The following is a 15,010-nucleotide window of genomic DNA, read 5'->3' as shown; positions in this document are numbered from 1 at the left end:
TGACAGCCCTGTGTTTTCATGTGTAGCATGCCTCCTCACCCTTGCCACAAAAAACATCCACCTTCTGTGTGTATACCTCTGATTAACTGTGAGGAAGGTTGTTACTCAGGACACACAGACACGCACACAGACACACACACTTCTTTTTAGTAGCCAGTCTGACAGTGTGACAGATATCCTCCTGGGGTTTACCTTTACATCATTGATCCCAATATGGGCGAATTGGCTTCCGCGAATACCGAAGTGAGAACGTCTCCAACGTCTAATTCCGCATAAGCGAACGGCAAAACCTTTGCCCTTTTTGATCCATGGTAGCACTGGTGTGGAGGTGTGACGCGGCCGGAAATGTCAAAATTCGACATTTAAAATTTTTGCGGTTTCGGTTCACTTAAATGAGTCTATTAAGTGGCCGGTCGATCATGTGCGATCGATATAAAGGTAAACCCCTCCTGGTGTGTGTCACACAGGGGAAATGCCAGGGATGAGCCTTGTTGGAATTGAGGCTGCAGAGACAGGAAGGACCTGAAGTCAGCGGCAGTGGCAAAAAACACGATTCAGTATAACCGTAATTGTTGCACAGGAGCAATGTATTTGCACTTTGATTTCATACACAGCCTGCCCCTTGACACAAGAGTCAATTTCTGTGCACATCTGGTCTGTGATTGTGAATAAATGAATTTTAACTTGTTCAATGCATACACTGTCCTTAGGCTAGCCAGTTCAAGTATCTGTTCTGTGCTTTTATACATACTCTGCCTCCCTACCTTCCTCAAAAGATAAACACCTTCTGTGTACCCTTCTGCTGTCCCTTTGTGAGGAAAATTAATGAAAAGAGATCACAGTAATATATTTAAATGTCTAGCACTTAAACACTTTAGCCACCATCCCCCCCAAATGATAGCAGTGTTCACTTTATGACCACCCCAAACAGATTGCATTTTCTGACGGTTACCAGCAATGTATTGTCACAAAAATGGCCAGATAGCAGCCAAATAATGATTTTCAAATTGCTGCTGTACAGCACTCCACTCCTGTGTTGATTACCATAAAATTAAAGTAAAAACAATATACAGGTGTATTATCCTGTTAGCACTGTGTAGTGATACCACTGCCTACAAATCTGTCTGATTTCTTCCCTGCAAAAAGTGAAGGTCTCATAAATATGTCAGTCTTCATCTTTCAGATACTGTATTGTGGCCCTATCCCCACCAAGCTGCATCTGTAACCAGTTTACTGTAGTCAGTAACTGACCATTGTTTTATTTCATGGTCTGATACCTCACACAGACTACAGCTTCTGGCAATCACACCTGTGATGTTCTTCATATATTGTCACTGCTGCAGTAGCCTTTGCTATATGGGTTATATCTTGCCAAGGACAGAGACGCCAGCCAGCTTACTAAGCACCAGGGTACCTTCCATGCATCCAGACTGTTAAGCAGTTCAAGCCTAGCAGATTGAAAGACAAGTTTGGTGACAAAGCCCTCCAAAGCTCTGCTGCCGCTGAGGAGTACGTTCCTCTGAGGCTTTTGAGGACTTATGGTCAGCTTGTGCTTTTCTTTGCTGGGCAGATAGGTTCCCTTTGGGGTGGAACCTTCCATTTTCTTAAATTTTGCTGATGTTGCTTTCCTCTTCAAGGAAAGTTATGTTAAAGCTAGGAGTGTTGTCATTTCTTGGACTGACTTGAGACTGTAATAGTCTTTCAAATGGAGCACTTGTTTCTTTGTGTTTGTTTAAAAGTAGTGTAAACTAACTTGAAAACATATATTTTCTGTGGAGAAATGGTTTACTGGGGCTACCATAGGGTTTTAAAGTACTTTTTACTGTTTTTTTTTTTTTTTTTGGTAGAAAATTAACTTTTGTGGACTGGTAGTATTACTAACTTTCAGTGTTTGTCTTCCGCAGAATGAGGCATCGTTTTTGGCTTGCCCATGGAATGGGCTATCGGTTCCATGATTGGTTGTCTTTCCAGCCACAAAATGAAAAAGTTAAGCAAACTGTCTTTCCCACCACAGTAGGCTAGCAATTTGCTTTATCCACAGGTTGATGACTCTGCTGTGGCCATTTGTTGGACCACAGACCACTCATCTTTTACCCCAGATCCCTGTGGTGTAGCAGCTACAGCTGCTATGAACAGGGGCTTAGCCATGTCCTCTGCAGCTGTTGGTATCCCCTCAGTGGGCCAGGGAGAGCCACTGTTGTCTCTCCTGTGAGAGGGACCAGAGAAGGTTTACCAGTTGTGTCATAATGCTGTGCCCATGACTGGGGAAGCAGCTGCTGCCGTTAGTAATAAGATTGGCTTCATCTTTCCTGTCAAAAAAAAAAAGGAAAACCAAGGATGGATCTACTCCTCCTCAAGTTTTTTTGAATAGGAGTAATTTACTGGGAGTTGGTTTAATTCAGGTTTTTTATCATTCTTGTAAAGTAGATTCTGATAAAAGAAAAAAGCATTCTTTTCCTGAAGAGATTCAAGAATTTGAATCTGAACATGAAGATGCAGGGACGGATACAGGCTTTTGTCCCCAGATTTCTTTTTCCGACTCTGAAGAGAGATCAGTTTCTGATTCTCCCTGTTTGGGTTTCCCTTTCTTTCAAACTAATGGTAGAATGTTGCCGTATTTTCATTAAGAGAACACTGATTTGTCAGTCCTTCAGGAAGTACTAGGAGTTTTCCAGAACCTACCATTCCTCCTGTCCTATTTGCTTTAGAGGATGTCTTTCTTCCTGCAGTTTTTTCTGATAGTCGGCCAGCTGTCCCTAAAAGACAGATAGGATGTTTAAAGTTTCTCAGTTTTTAAATTAGTGCACTGTTCCTAAACCTGACCCAGCAGCTACAGCCTTAGTTCATTATATTGCTACTAAGCACTTGATTAATTCCAGTCTTACTTTATCTATTAAAAATGGGAAAGTAATTGATAGGTATTGGAAAAAAATATATACTTTTACAACTTTGATTTTTCAGAATTTTGAATTGTCAGACTTGTATTTCAAAGTTTGTTCTGATTGTGAAAATATGATGTTTTATCCACAGTTTCTTGTGAAGAAAAAAATCTGCTTTAAATAACTTGGTTTCTTTTATTGCACAGGTCATTGCTCTTCGTTTGCAGTGTGTTTGTGACACTAGTAAGTCTTCCAGGGCTTTGGTCACTGGTCCTGTTTTAAGAAGCTTGGCTTAGCTTCATTCTCAGAAGCCCCCAGATGATGTAAAAAATGAAATTTTAAATTCAACCTTGGATCGATATTGTGTTTGGCCTCTACTGCAGAGATTATCCGATATTTTGATGAAAGGGGCAAGCTGATCCAGGGAATCTCTTGAGATATTTCAGCCCTCCACCAAATTGTCCAAAGGATTTTTTTTTTTTTTTTTTTTTATGTCCTCATCCAGTTTTGGCAAAAAACACAATAAGCAGCATCAACAGAGTTCAGATGAACATAATTTTTAAGACTAAATAGCAAGGGTGTTCTATAAAAAAAGTCATCACCCATCAGCCCCCCTCCCAAATGAAGGACAGTGGAAGAAGTCTGAATGACTATTCAAGAGACCTTGTGACCCTTTCGCATCCTGGCTCTCTTTCTGTTCCAGAAAGTCAGAATCTCCATTTTTCTGTTTGACAGCAAATTGTGTCAGACCCTTGGGTTTGAAAAGCATTAGTCAAGGTTACCGATGGCAGTTGGAGGAAATGCCACCTTTCCAGGGGATCATTCCTCATCCTACAAATCAGACTCTATATCCACCAGTTCTTCATCACATACTGTCCTAAGAAGTTCCTCCTTCTCAGGTGATAAAGGTGTTTTATTCAGTGATGTTCCTAGTGCCAAAGAAAGCAAATACTTGGCGACCATTTCTGGATATTTCCTTCCTAAACCTGTTTGTGGTAGTGCCCAAATTCAAAGTGTTGTCACTTCATAATTGTAAAGCTAGATTTAAAAGATGCTCATCACATCTCTGTTCATCCAGACTTTAGGCATTTTTTTTAAGGATTTGTGTATCTGGATTCATTCAGTTCTCTGCCTTACCCTTTGGAATAACCAGTGCACCAAGGGTGTTCACAAAGTGTCTAGCTCCGATTATAGCTCATTTGTAGGCTGTAGCTTATCCACATTTTTTCCATATTTAAACTACTTGCTTATCTTTGTGGAGCCTTTTTCAAGGTGTCTGGAATCTCTTACTTTCGTGAGAGATATCGTGCTCAAACTGGGATTCAAAGAGAACATTCAAAAGTCTTTCTTGACTGTTTGCGGGAGGGGTCTTCGTTTAGATCTGTTTCTATTATTGCCCATTCAGACTTCAGTTACTACGAGGGAATACCTCAGGATTTTGGGCCTCATGGCATATCTATGATTCTCATGATACTCTGGCAAGACTCCACATGAGAAAGATACAGTGGTATCTAAAATCTCTTTGGTCCCAGCATCAGCAGCCCTTATTTCAGATCTCAGTGCTGGGGCTTATCAGAAGAGAAATCTTTTGGAAGAGACAACAGACATCCGTAAATCCAGGTCTCCCCATCTCCCTTCCTGCTCCAAAGCAGTCCATCACCGCACATGCTTTGGACTTTGCTTGGGGAATAGGTTTTTTTTTTTTTTGTGTGGGGGGGGGGGGGTAAAAGTGCGGGGAGTGTGGGACACCAAGGAAAGATGCAGGCACATAAATATCAAAGAGATGTTTGACCTGATCAGCACACTCGATTCTGTGAACCATCCTTGATCTTAGACGCCTCTTCAGTGGTTACAGACAGTACCACAGTCATTTGGTACATCAGCAAGCATGGTGGAACCAGGTTTACCCCTTTGCAGACTAACCCTGTTAGTGTGGTGTATAGATTCACAGCACAATCTCACTCTACAGGCATCCTACATTCTGTCAGAGCAAAACTGTGTGACAGACAAGCTGAGCAGGACCAGAACAGAACAGAACCTCACGGATGGAAACTAGATCGGGGGGGATTTCCTGAAGTAAATCTCTTTACCTCCTCCTTCAACAATCAGCTGGCAAGCTTCTATTCCAGGACATTTCATGCAAGAAGCCCTGGAAGACAGATGTCTTTTCTTTGGACTGGAATGTTCCTGTATGCCTTTCTGCTAATATCCATGGTACTTCTGAAGATTCAGAAAGAATCCCCTCATAATCATGGTGGTGATGGGCCAGGCAGCTATGGCTTTTCCTTTTTGAAATGGCCAGGGACATTTCCCATAAGCTTCCTCACACACACACTGGATCTACATAACACAAGACCAGGTATATTTGCTACACTCTGGCATCAGTCATCTTCAAATGACTGCTGGTATGATGGTGTCTTAATTCCTTTTAGGCACCTTTTTTTCTGAAGATCTGCAGCAGTAGTACTAATGGAGGCAAAAAGGCCTGCTACTAGCAAATGATATATTAACAAATGAAAAAGATTTTCTTGCTGGTGCAAGTAACGTAACCAGCACCCATTCAGGGATAATTGTACTCTGGTTTTGCAGTATTTATGCAAGTTAGTATCCTGTGGCCTTCCTTACACCTCCATCAAAGTTCATTTCAGCAAGTCTGCCCCTTGATCCTCCTATTTCAATGCATTTTCAAGTCAGAATGTTTTTGAAAAGTCTTTTGTATTAAGAGGCCTCCAAGAAAACCCAGTGGTCCTTTCTTGGCATCTTAATTTTGTGTTAGAAAAGCTAACACTTGTTCCGCTTGAACCAGCTCATTATGTTGACTTGAGGTTCTTGAAATATAAAACGGTCTTACTTATTGCAAACGTAAAGAAGCACCGACAGTACCACAGCTAGGAGATTTATTTAAGTTGAACAGTACAAACGGTACACAGGTTAGCACTTTTAGGGATCGACCCCTTCATCAGACAACTGTTGAAATTCCACATTTCCTTAAATACTTAACACAGTCATATGATGATACAAGCAATCACCCTGATCTCTGTTAATACCTTACTTATTGTCTTGCTCTGACCTCTGCAAGAAGGGTATCTGAGCTGCAAACTCTTATTGTGAGTCAGCCATATCATTTTCAACAGGGACAGGGTTTTTTTGCGAGAAGTAATCCTTTTGTGATCAAGGTGATATCTCAGCATTTTCTTTTCTAAACCGAAGAATGAGGAGGAAAGGATACCCCAGTACCTTGGATTTCCACAAGAAACTCTGGTACTATCTAGATGGAACTAAATCTTTTAGATCATTGGATCAGTTCATTTCTTGTGAAGATAAAAAGAAGGGGCAATCTGTGTCAAAACAGACTGTTTCCATATTGTTGTTTAAGGCTATTACCTTTTGTTGTACTTACAATAAATCTGTTCCAGGGAGGGTCAAGGCTGTTTTAGTAGGGCCTTGGCTTCATCTAAGGTTTTTTTGGGAAGTGTTGGATTTTAGAAGTATTCTAGAATTTGCTACTTGTTCTTTTGTACATGCTCTTACAAAGCACTATACACTTAGGTTCATAGGTAGGTACTAGGCTATTGGCCCAAGGGCTTACGTAAGCCAAGCCAACAAGGTTCCCTGGCTTACACCACCCAATAGTTATTTTCCTGTGCCACTGTCGAGCAGAGACACAGAAGTGATCCCTGGGATGTATTTCCTATTTCCCATCCACTCATCAAGATTTTTCTTGAAGAGTGCTAATAAAGAACTTTGCTTGACATAGATGGGTAGCCTGTTCCAGAGTATGGGAAGTCTCTGGGACAGGAATCTGTCCCTCCAGCATGTCCTGTTTATTGTGGTGACAAGGTTTAGGTCCCTAGAGTGTGTAGCTCGGAGGGATTGGGATTTCTTTAGGTGTAGCATGTCCAACAGCTCTGGGTTTGACATAGCTTTATATGTTAGGCAGAGATCACCTCTGAGTAGGCAATATGCTATGGAGTAAAGCTGGAATTTTTTGAGAATGGTCAGTGTAGGGCAATTGTTTGAGGCCAGTAATCCTCTTTGTGAGGCACTTCTGTGGTCTTTCCAGCTGCTGCAGATGTCTTGTGAGGTACATTCCAAAAGGGGCGTTGTACTCTATAATGGGTCTAATGAGTGTCGAGTAGAGGGGATGAGAACCTATGATGAGGTGTGCCACGTAGAAGGACTTCCTGACTACTGTGGCGATGTGACTATCAAAGGAGAGGCTACTGTCCACCTGGGTCCCAATGTCTCATCACAGATTCGGTGTTAAGTAGATTGCTGCCTATGTGGTAGTTCATGGGTACAGAGTTTTTACCAAAGGGAATGACACTGCACTTTTTGGCATTGCGCTTGAGGCCATGGCTCTGACACCAGGCATCTGTCTCAGCGAGGCCCTTCTGTAGGATATCCACATCATTTGGTGACTTGACTATGACTCCTAGTTTGCAGTCATCTGCGAACTTTGTTAGACAGAGGCCTTCTGTGTTAGCCTGTACTTCAGAGAAGTAGATACCAAACAGGAGAGGTCCCAAGAGTGAACCCTGTGGTACTCCACTTGTCACTGGTTTGAGGTCAGATTTGGAGTCTGCAACTTTTACAGTGTGGGTTCTGCCAGTGAGCCAGTTGGCAACCCATCTTCTGACATAGGGATTTATACCTAGTTTAGTGAGTTTAGCTATAATTCCAGAATGGGGGATGGTGTCAAGCCTTGGCGAGATCAAGATAGGCTGTGTGAACCACCTTACCCTCATCTACGGCTTTGGTGACTGCCTCAAAGAAGTCAATCAGGTTCAGGAGGCATGATCTGCCTTTCACAAACCTGAACTGGATCCTTATCTAGGTCTAGATCAAGCTTTTTTAGGACCACTCTCCAGGGGCTTATGGACCCTTCTCCTTTCACCTTCGAAATATAGCTAGTTTTGGTAATCTACCCATATAGCTAAGGCTACTGTAGCAGTGATCAGTGTGAATATAGTACAGTTTTAGAAGCTGAACTTACCATAACAGTAGATGTTCGAATGATCTCTACTGCAGTCGCTGCTTTCACTGTCTGAAGAATTATTATAATTCACTGTAACTGGAGATATCCTTCTGTTCACATATTGGAAGAGACTGTCCTTGTGGTCGAGAAAGCCTGCAAAACTAGGGTTTTTAGGATTCTTTTTCTGGTAATCCCATTCAGCGCTCTTGAAAGGTTGCCTGACTGCCCCACCATTTGTCTTTAATAACAAAATGCTCTTGGGTGTTAAAAATCATATCCAGAGAGTATTTCATACCTTTTTCCCAGATTCCCTGTACCAAAAGAAGGTTTCCTGATGTCCCACCCAGTCAGAGAGAGGCTGCAGCACAAGAAATTAATACACTGCTAGACAAGAGTCATCCAAGAGGTCCCACCAGACCATAAAGGATTTGGAACTTACTCAAGGTTCTTTTTATTGACAAAGAAAACTGGGGATGTGAGACCAATTTTTTGTCTAAGCAGACCCAATCATTTTGAAAAAAATGTCAAAGTTCCAAATGGTCATGGTTTAGTCCATGACCATTTGGAACTTTGACATTTTTTCAAACTCTGATGATGTTACACAAGGACAAGTGGATGATGATCATCGTGTTTCACTGTTGCAGTCATTACTCTTGGGTTATCCTGCTGGCGGGCTACCCGCAGTCGGCCTGAATTCCAAAGTCTAGGTCCGGCGTCGGTTGCTGTCGCCTCTTCCCTGCCGTCAGTGCGCCAGGGGTATAAAAGATGCAGCCGACACCATTTTCTCCAGTCTTTCTTGCCGTGCGGTGCCCGAATCAGAAGCAGTTCGCAAGTGCTGGTCGGCTGACTCCTGAGATTTTCGTGTTTGAATTTCAGATCAGAAGTCTTCATTAAAAGCGAAGTACCCCGTTGGGGAAAACTTTTTTCTTGCTCCAGACCGATGTCATAAAAAGTTAACAATTGTATTTCTTGTGGGAAGCAAATACCTCATAAAGATTTTCATTCTTACTGTATTCCTTGCCTAGGCCCTGATCACGACGTTGCTAGCCGTCGGTTTTGTGCTAGATTTAACCAACGCACTATTAAGCGTCGGTACGATTTTGCCTTTCATTACTTTGGCCAAAGGTTTAATTGTATAATGCCGTTGGAACAGCCGACGACTGGAGTTTATAAAAAGCGCAAGGAAAAGGAAAAGGACAGGCATCCGAGGTCCAAAACAGATGATGAGGCCCCCGCTAGGCCAGTCATCGGTTCTCAGTGAGGCGCTTTCGCAGCCCCTGACGCCCGCTACCTCAGAGCCACAGGCCGCTTCCAACTCCCACGTGGAGCCAACTAGGCCTCTGGATACTGAAGGTATTGGACTCTCAGAAACTATTCCCTCAGATGGGTCCGGAGCCACTGAGCAGGCATCGGCTTCTGAGGGTGTTTTCAGACCTACACAATTATATGTCAAGCCAACCTCGGCTTCAAAGACTAAATCAGCTCTAAAGACAAAGAAACAAGTACAGCATTCTCCTGGACAGACTTCCATGCCTAAAAAACAGATGCTTAAAATGGCCGAAGACCTAATTACTTTGATCAGGGGTACCCATCCCCCTCTTCTGATCAGGTTTCAATTTCCTCTGATACCTCTTCTGAACAGGGATACTCTTTTCCTCCCTATGAGGATTCTGATGCTGAAGAATCTATTCCTTCAGCCTTTCTTCCTGAGGATTCTTTTGGGGAAACCCTGCATACAATGAGGGAGCATTTTCACTGGGAGAGCCAAGATTACTCAGAATCTAAGAAAAGGCTCAGAGACTTTCTTTTACTACCTCAGCACAGACCTCTTGCTATTCTACCTGTGCTAGACATTGTAGATGTATTTTCAGAGTCCAGCCTGTCTCCTGACTCTTTACCCCCTGCACCTGCTAAGCCAGACAGATACTACAGGGTTCCAGACTCTCATAAATTTCTGTATAAAAATCCTGCTGCTGACCCAGACACTATTTCTCAGGGTCCCAAAAGGGTCAAGGCTTCCACTGCAAAAAAACCCTGAGCCCTCTGATAGGGATTCTAGGGCACTGGACAGATGGGGGAAAAAAGTTTACACTTCTGCTACCTTGGCTGTAAGGGCTTTAAATTATCAGTTTCATTGGCTTAAAATATCAGCAATACTTAATGTCACTTCTTAAACAGAAAATGTTGACAAATTCTGAATGTTCTGATAACAAGGAAATGCAGGATTTATTGCATGCAGCTGAACAAGTGGGAAAGCATACTTTTCAGTGTGGTTTTGATTCACTGGAGGCCTCTTGCAGGGCCGCTGTTACGGGTTCTGTCATTAGAAGGTATGCTTGGTTAAAGGAGCAGAATCTGCCTGATCATGTTAAAGCAAAATTATTGGATGCTCCATTACAGAATGATACTTTGTTTGGTGTTAAGGCAGAAGAGATGTTGAAGAAAATGGAGGATAAAGCAAAATCCATGCAGACAGTTAAGGGTTTCCTACAGGTACAGCCACCCAGATTTAGCAGGAACTGGCCTACAAAGAATTGGTTCTTTCCAGTGTCAGACAGGCCACAAAGAGGCAGATCCCAGCCCCAGGGCTCATACAGGCCTAAACAATGGCATGTTTCTACCTCCAAAAGTGGAGAAGACAAATCACAGCCATACAGGAAACAGTCCCAATGACTTTCCTCTGCCAGAACCAAGCACTTATCTTTTGGCAGCCCCCTTAGGGGGAAAAACTAGCACTTTTTTCACCAAATTGGCAAATGATTACTCAGGACAAATGGGTCTTGAACATAGTGTCTCAGGGCTACAGGTTCCACTTTCACACCCTGCCAAGGGCAAAAGGTATGCCAGACCTGCCACACAATCAATGGGCAGAGGCACAAAAGCAAGTTTCATCCCTCATGGACATGAGGGCCATTCAACAGGTACCACAACAAGAGCAGGGACAAGGTTTTTACTCAAGACATTTCTTGGTGCCCAGAAAGGACAAAGCCTGGAGACCAATACTGGACCTGTCTATTCTAAACACATTTCTGGACGTTCCAAAATTCAAAATGTTGAGACTGCAGCAGCTACTGCCCATGCTGGGCAAGAAGGCTTGGCTCGTAACTTTGGACCTAAAAGAGGCATGCCTGCATGTCCCAATCAGACAATCTTGCAGAAGATACCTCAGATTCATAGCTGGCTCCATGCATTACCAATTCTCTGCACTGCCCTTTGGCTTATCTATTGCGCCCAGGGTCTTCACAAAATGCCTGGCACCAGTAATTGCATTTTGCAGACAAAGAGGAATTCAAATATATCCCTACTTGGACGACTGCCTTATTCAAGCAGAGAACAAAGACGTTCTACTAAAGTATCTGGCGTTTGTAAAAAGATTACTAATTTGCCTAGGGTACACAGTAAACGAAAAGAAATCAAAACTAGTACCCTCTCAAGAGATAATATTCCTGGGTGCAAGCTTAAATACAACTGCCCAGATGGCTTATCTCACGCCAGACAAACTAAGGCAACTGACTTCTTACTTCAAAATGTTGGCAACAAAGATCCAGTTATCTGCAAGAAAAATTCTGCAGGCGTTGGGCTTCATGGCATCCTGCATTCTGCTAATTCCATATGCCAGACTGCATATGAGGAAACTACAATGGTATCTAAAAAGTGTTTGGACTCAACATTGCCACAGCCTGGAAACATTAAATCTTAAGTAGGATGTTCATTTGTCAGCAACCTGTGGGTTACGGATCCGATATCGGATCTGAGCCGGCAACTTGTTTCAAGCTAATGGATCCGAGCTCCTAGCTCCTCCCTTCACCCATAATCCCCTGCTAACCCTCCATGACCTCAGATCTAGTTTGCCGCGCTTGTGGATGGCTGGATCCTTGTTGAGCTCATCAGATAAGTGAAGAAAAAGTTACTTTTTTCTAAGTACTTTTTGTCAGGAATTCCTTTTTTAGTTTAAATTAATACTTTTAAAGTGTGTCTGAGTTAGGTTCCTTATTTTTTAATTAGTACCCTCCCTTCGCTGGTCGCTAGTGTGTGAGTGTGTGTTGCTTTTCTTTTGGGGCCTGTGTGTGTGTGTAGTTGCTTTCTCTTTTTTCTTAAAAAAAAAAAAAAAAAAAAAAGGAATGGCTGAGGCCCCAAAAGCCATATTTTCTAAATGTACCGAGTGTGGCCATAAGCTCTCCCTAGCTGATGGCCACACTCGGTGCGTTCGGTGCCTTGGGGTTGAACACCTCACCTCGGGCTGTACCATCTGTGCAGTGTTCAACCCCAGGGCACTGAAAGAGCGGAGGTCGAAGCTGGTCCTGGCGGGACTTTTACCCCCGGATTCGGCTTCGGCCTCCGCTCCCTCTGCTGCTCCCGTGGCTCCACCACAGCCTGTGGTCGCTGCCACTCCTGCCCCCCTGCCTCCGTCCGGGACTCAAACTCCCTCTAAAGTGTCGGGAGGACAGGGAAGCCAGGAGGGAGAAACGGAGGGAGAAGCACCACAAGCAGCAGGCCGAGACCTCCGTTTCGGCCCCACCAGCTAAGCGGGCTTCTCCCTCTACTGCTTCTAGGTCTCCTCCTCCTCGGCTCCGATCCCCTTGTTTCTCCCCTGGGCCCGAGGAGGAGGAAAACAGATCTCCGTCGAGGTCATCGAGGCGGCATTCCAGGCCTGCCTCGGTGGCCTCCTCGAGATCTACCTTCGGTTTATCAGATGCAGACTTGGACCGGATGATGCGAAGATTCATCCAGGCCCAGCTGCAGATGGGAGTGCTCTTGCTTCCCCCCCCTCAGGGGGGGAGCTCGACACCTTTTTTTCCACCCAATTGTTCCTTCTCCGACCCGCTACCCGGGTTCAGAGCGCTCGGAGCCGAGCAGCCTTGGAGCCGGGGGTGGGTCGGCGCCGACAGTACTTGGTACTTCGGATCCGACCCTGCCCTTGAGCCTGTCGGATCCAACCTCTTGGAGCCGTGGTCCGAGCTTCGGGTCCAGGGGATTCAGTGTGCCTTCGGCTCTGTCCAGGTCGGAGCACACTGGTCCCTCGGATCCGATGGTCTCTGTGCCGGCTCCGATCCATTCATCGGATCCGAGTGGGAGCAGACTTTCAGATCCATTGGAGAGTGGCTCTCCCTCGGCCTTCGATGTTGTGGAGAGGGCTCTGTTGAGAGCATCCGGACCCCCGGTCCTTGCATCGACTCCTCCCTGCACTCCCCCTCTGCTGGGTCAGGCTTCCATCACCCGGCCAAAGGGACAGCCTGCTTCGATGTCGCAGATAGTTTCACTGGAACAAGATGTTGCTGGCGAGGCCTCCTCAGACAGTCCCCCCGAGGAAGCTCCCCGCAAGCATAAGTGCAAAAGGAGGCACGTGGACTCCCCCGAGTCCTTAACCGAGGACACGGACTTGGACGAAGGGGAAGGCTCCCCAAGATCGCCCCCTGAGGATGTCTCCTTTGGAGACATCATGGAGATGCTGAGAATCAGAGGTGGGTGGTCTGCCCCTAAGTCTTCCTCTGACGAGTCCGTGTTTCTGGAGGCATTCGAGGCAGGCCCGTCTACCTCTTGGGTGTCCCCTCCAGCCGACCCCCTGGTGGACCTCATTACCACCAGGGCGTGGAAGGATCCGGACACAGTGGAGCCAATACCGAAGCGACCGGATAGGATTCTTAGCCCCCCCTCAGACCGATCACATTGGAGTAAGGGGCCCCCTGTAGATGCCATGTTGACGGCAGCAGCCACAAAGAGGGAATTGGCTCAGGAGAGACTCAGTCCATCCACCGAGCAAAGAGTCCCGTTTGATGGAGCGCTTAGGGAAGCGAGTGTTTAGTTCAGCGACCTTCTCAGTAAGGTCTCTGAACTGTATGGCACATATCATCAGGATGCAGCGGGATCTTATCAAAGAATACGCTGCATCTCCCCCTGAGTCCATGTCGGAAGAGGATAAAAAATTGTACTCCACCCGAATGGCCACTCTGAGATCTATTTCAAACACCTCTATGCGGCTGTTGTCCCACGCCACAGAGGGAGCCGCTAGAGCTAGCTGAGCAGGCCTAGTCATGAGACGTCAGGCCTGGCTCCGTCATTGTGACTTTACGGAGCCCTTTAAAGCGTCTTTTGCGAACGCCCCTTTTGATGGTTCTGCCCTATTTGGCAAAACAGTTCACGAGACACTTGTCCAGAGCGAGAAGGATGGGAAGACATTGTCTGTCATCGGAGTCCGCTTCTCTGCTCCCCAGCGGTCCTTTTCAAGGAACCGAAAGGGTCAGAAGAAGATGTGGTTCCGAAAATCACAACATTCCCAACCAGCTCCGGACAAAAAGTCCTATCGTGGCAGAGGTGGACAGGGAGGACGTTGCCCCAGGGGCAGAGGGGCTCCGAGAAACTTTGGGTCCAGAGAACCTTTCTCTGAGCGGCCCGCGCAGCAGCCCTGAGGGGTTGCCCGGCTGCTCCACTCTGGAGGCAGTCGGGGGGCGTTTTTCGAAACCCCTAGCGTAATGGGAGTCCATCACAACAGACCGCTGGGTGCTTCGCATCATATCCAGAGGGTACAAAATACCAATACTTCATGTCCCCCAATCCAAGAACCTCCCCGATGTACCACCCGATCAGAGGGTGTCCGCAGCTGCAGAAATACAGCAGCTGCTAAGAAAGAGCCATCCAGCCCGTCCCCCAAGACCAGCTCGGATTAGGGTTCTACTCCAGGTTCTTTTTGGTGCCAAAAAAGACGGGGAACCTGAGACCCATCCTAGACCTTTCCCGCTTGAACCTGTCAGTAACCAAGGAAAAATTCCGAATGGTCGCTCTTCAATCTATCCCTCCCCCTTTTGAGGGAAAACGATTGGATGTGCTCTATAGACCTCAAGGATGCGTATGACCACATCTTAATGGACAAACGATCCAGGAGGTTCCTTCGCTTCCGGCTGGGGGCCAGTCACTACCAGTTCAGGGTCCTTCCCTTTGGCCTCACCACAGCCCCCAGGGTGTTCACCAAAGTGTTAGCAGTGATTGCAGTCCACCTGAGACTCCAGGGAATTCAGGTCTTTCCGTACCTGGACGACTGGCTCCTGACCGCACCAACAAGGCATCTACTTTGCTCGGCCAGAGACTTCTTTCTCCATCTAGCCCCACAACTAGGCATTACTATCAATGTCGGCAAATCTCTACTGGCTCCGACGCA

At 45.6% G+C, this 15,010-nt stretch overlaps 1 protein-coding gene across 1 annotated transcript in view; it reads left to right on the top strand.

The window, feature by feature from the left end:
- The window catches only part of RDX (radixin), a 1,792,353-nt gene that overhangs the window by 546,454 nt on the left and 1,230,889 nt on the right, over positions 1 to 15,010 (top strand). The gene's annotated exons all lie outside the window — the stretch shown is intronic.

Source organism: Protopterus annectens, chromosome 5.part0 (assembly GCF_019279795.1).
Source record: "Protopterus annectens isolate FY-2018-M chromosome 5.part0, PAN1.0, whole genome shotgun sequence".
Classification (NCBI taxonomy): Eukaryota; Metazoa; Chordata; order Ceratodontiformes; family Protopteridae; genus Protopterus; species Protopterus annectens.
The sequence above is the reverse complement of the archived record's forward strand: the minus strand, read 5'-3'. Positions and strand labels throughout refer to the sequence as shown.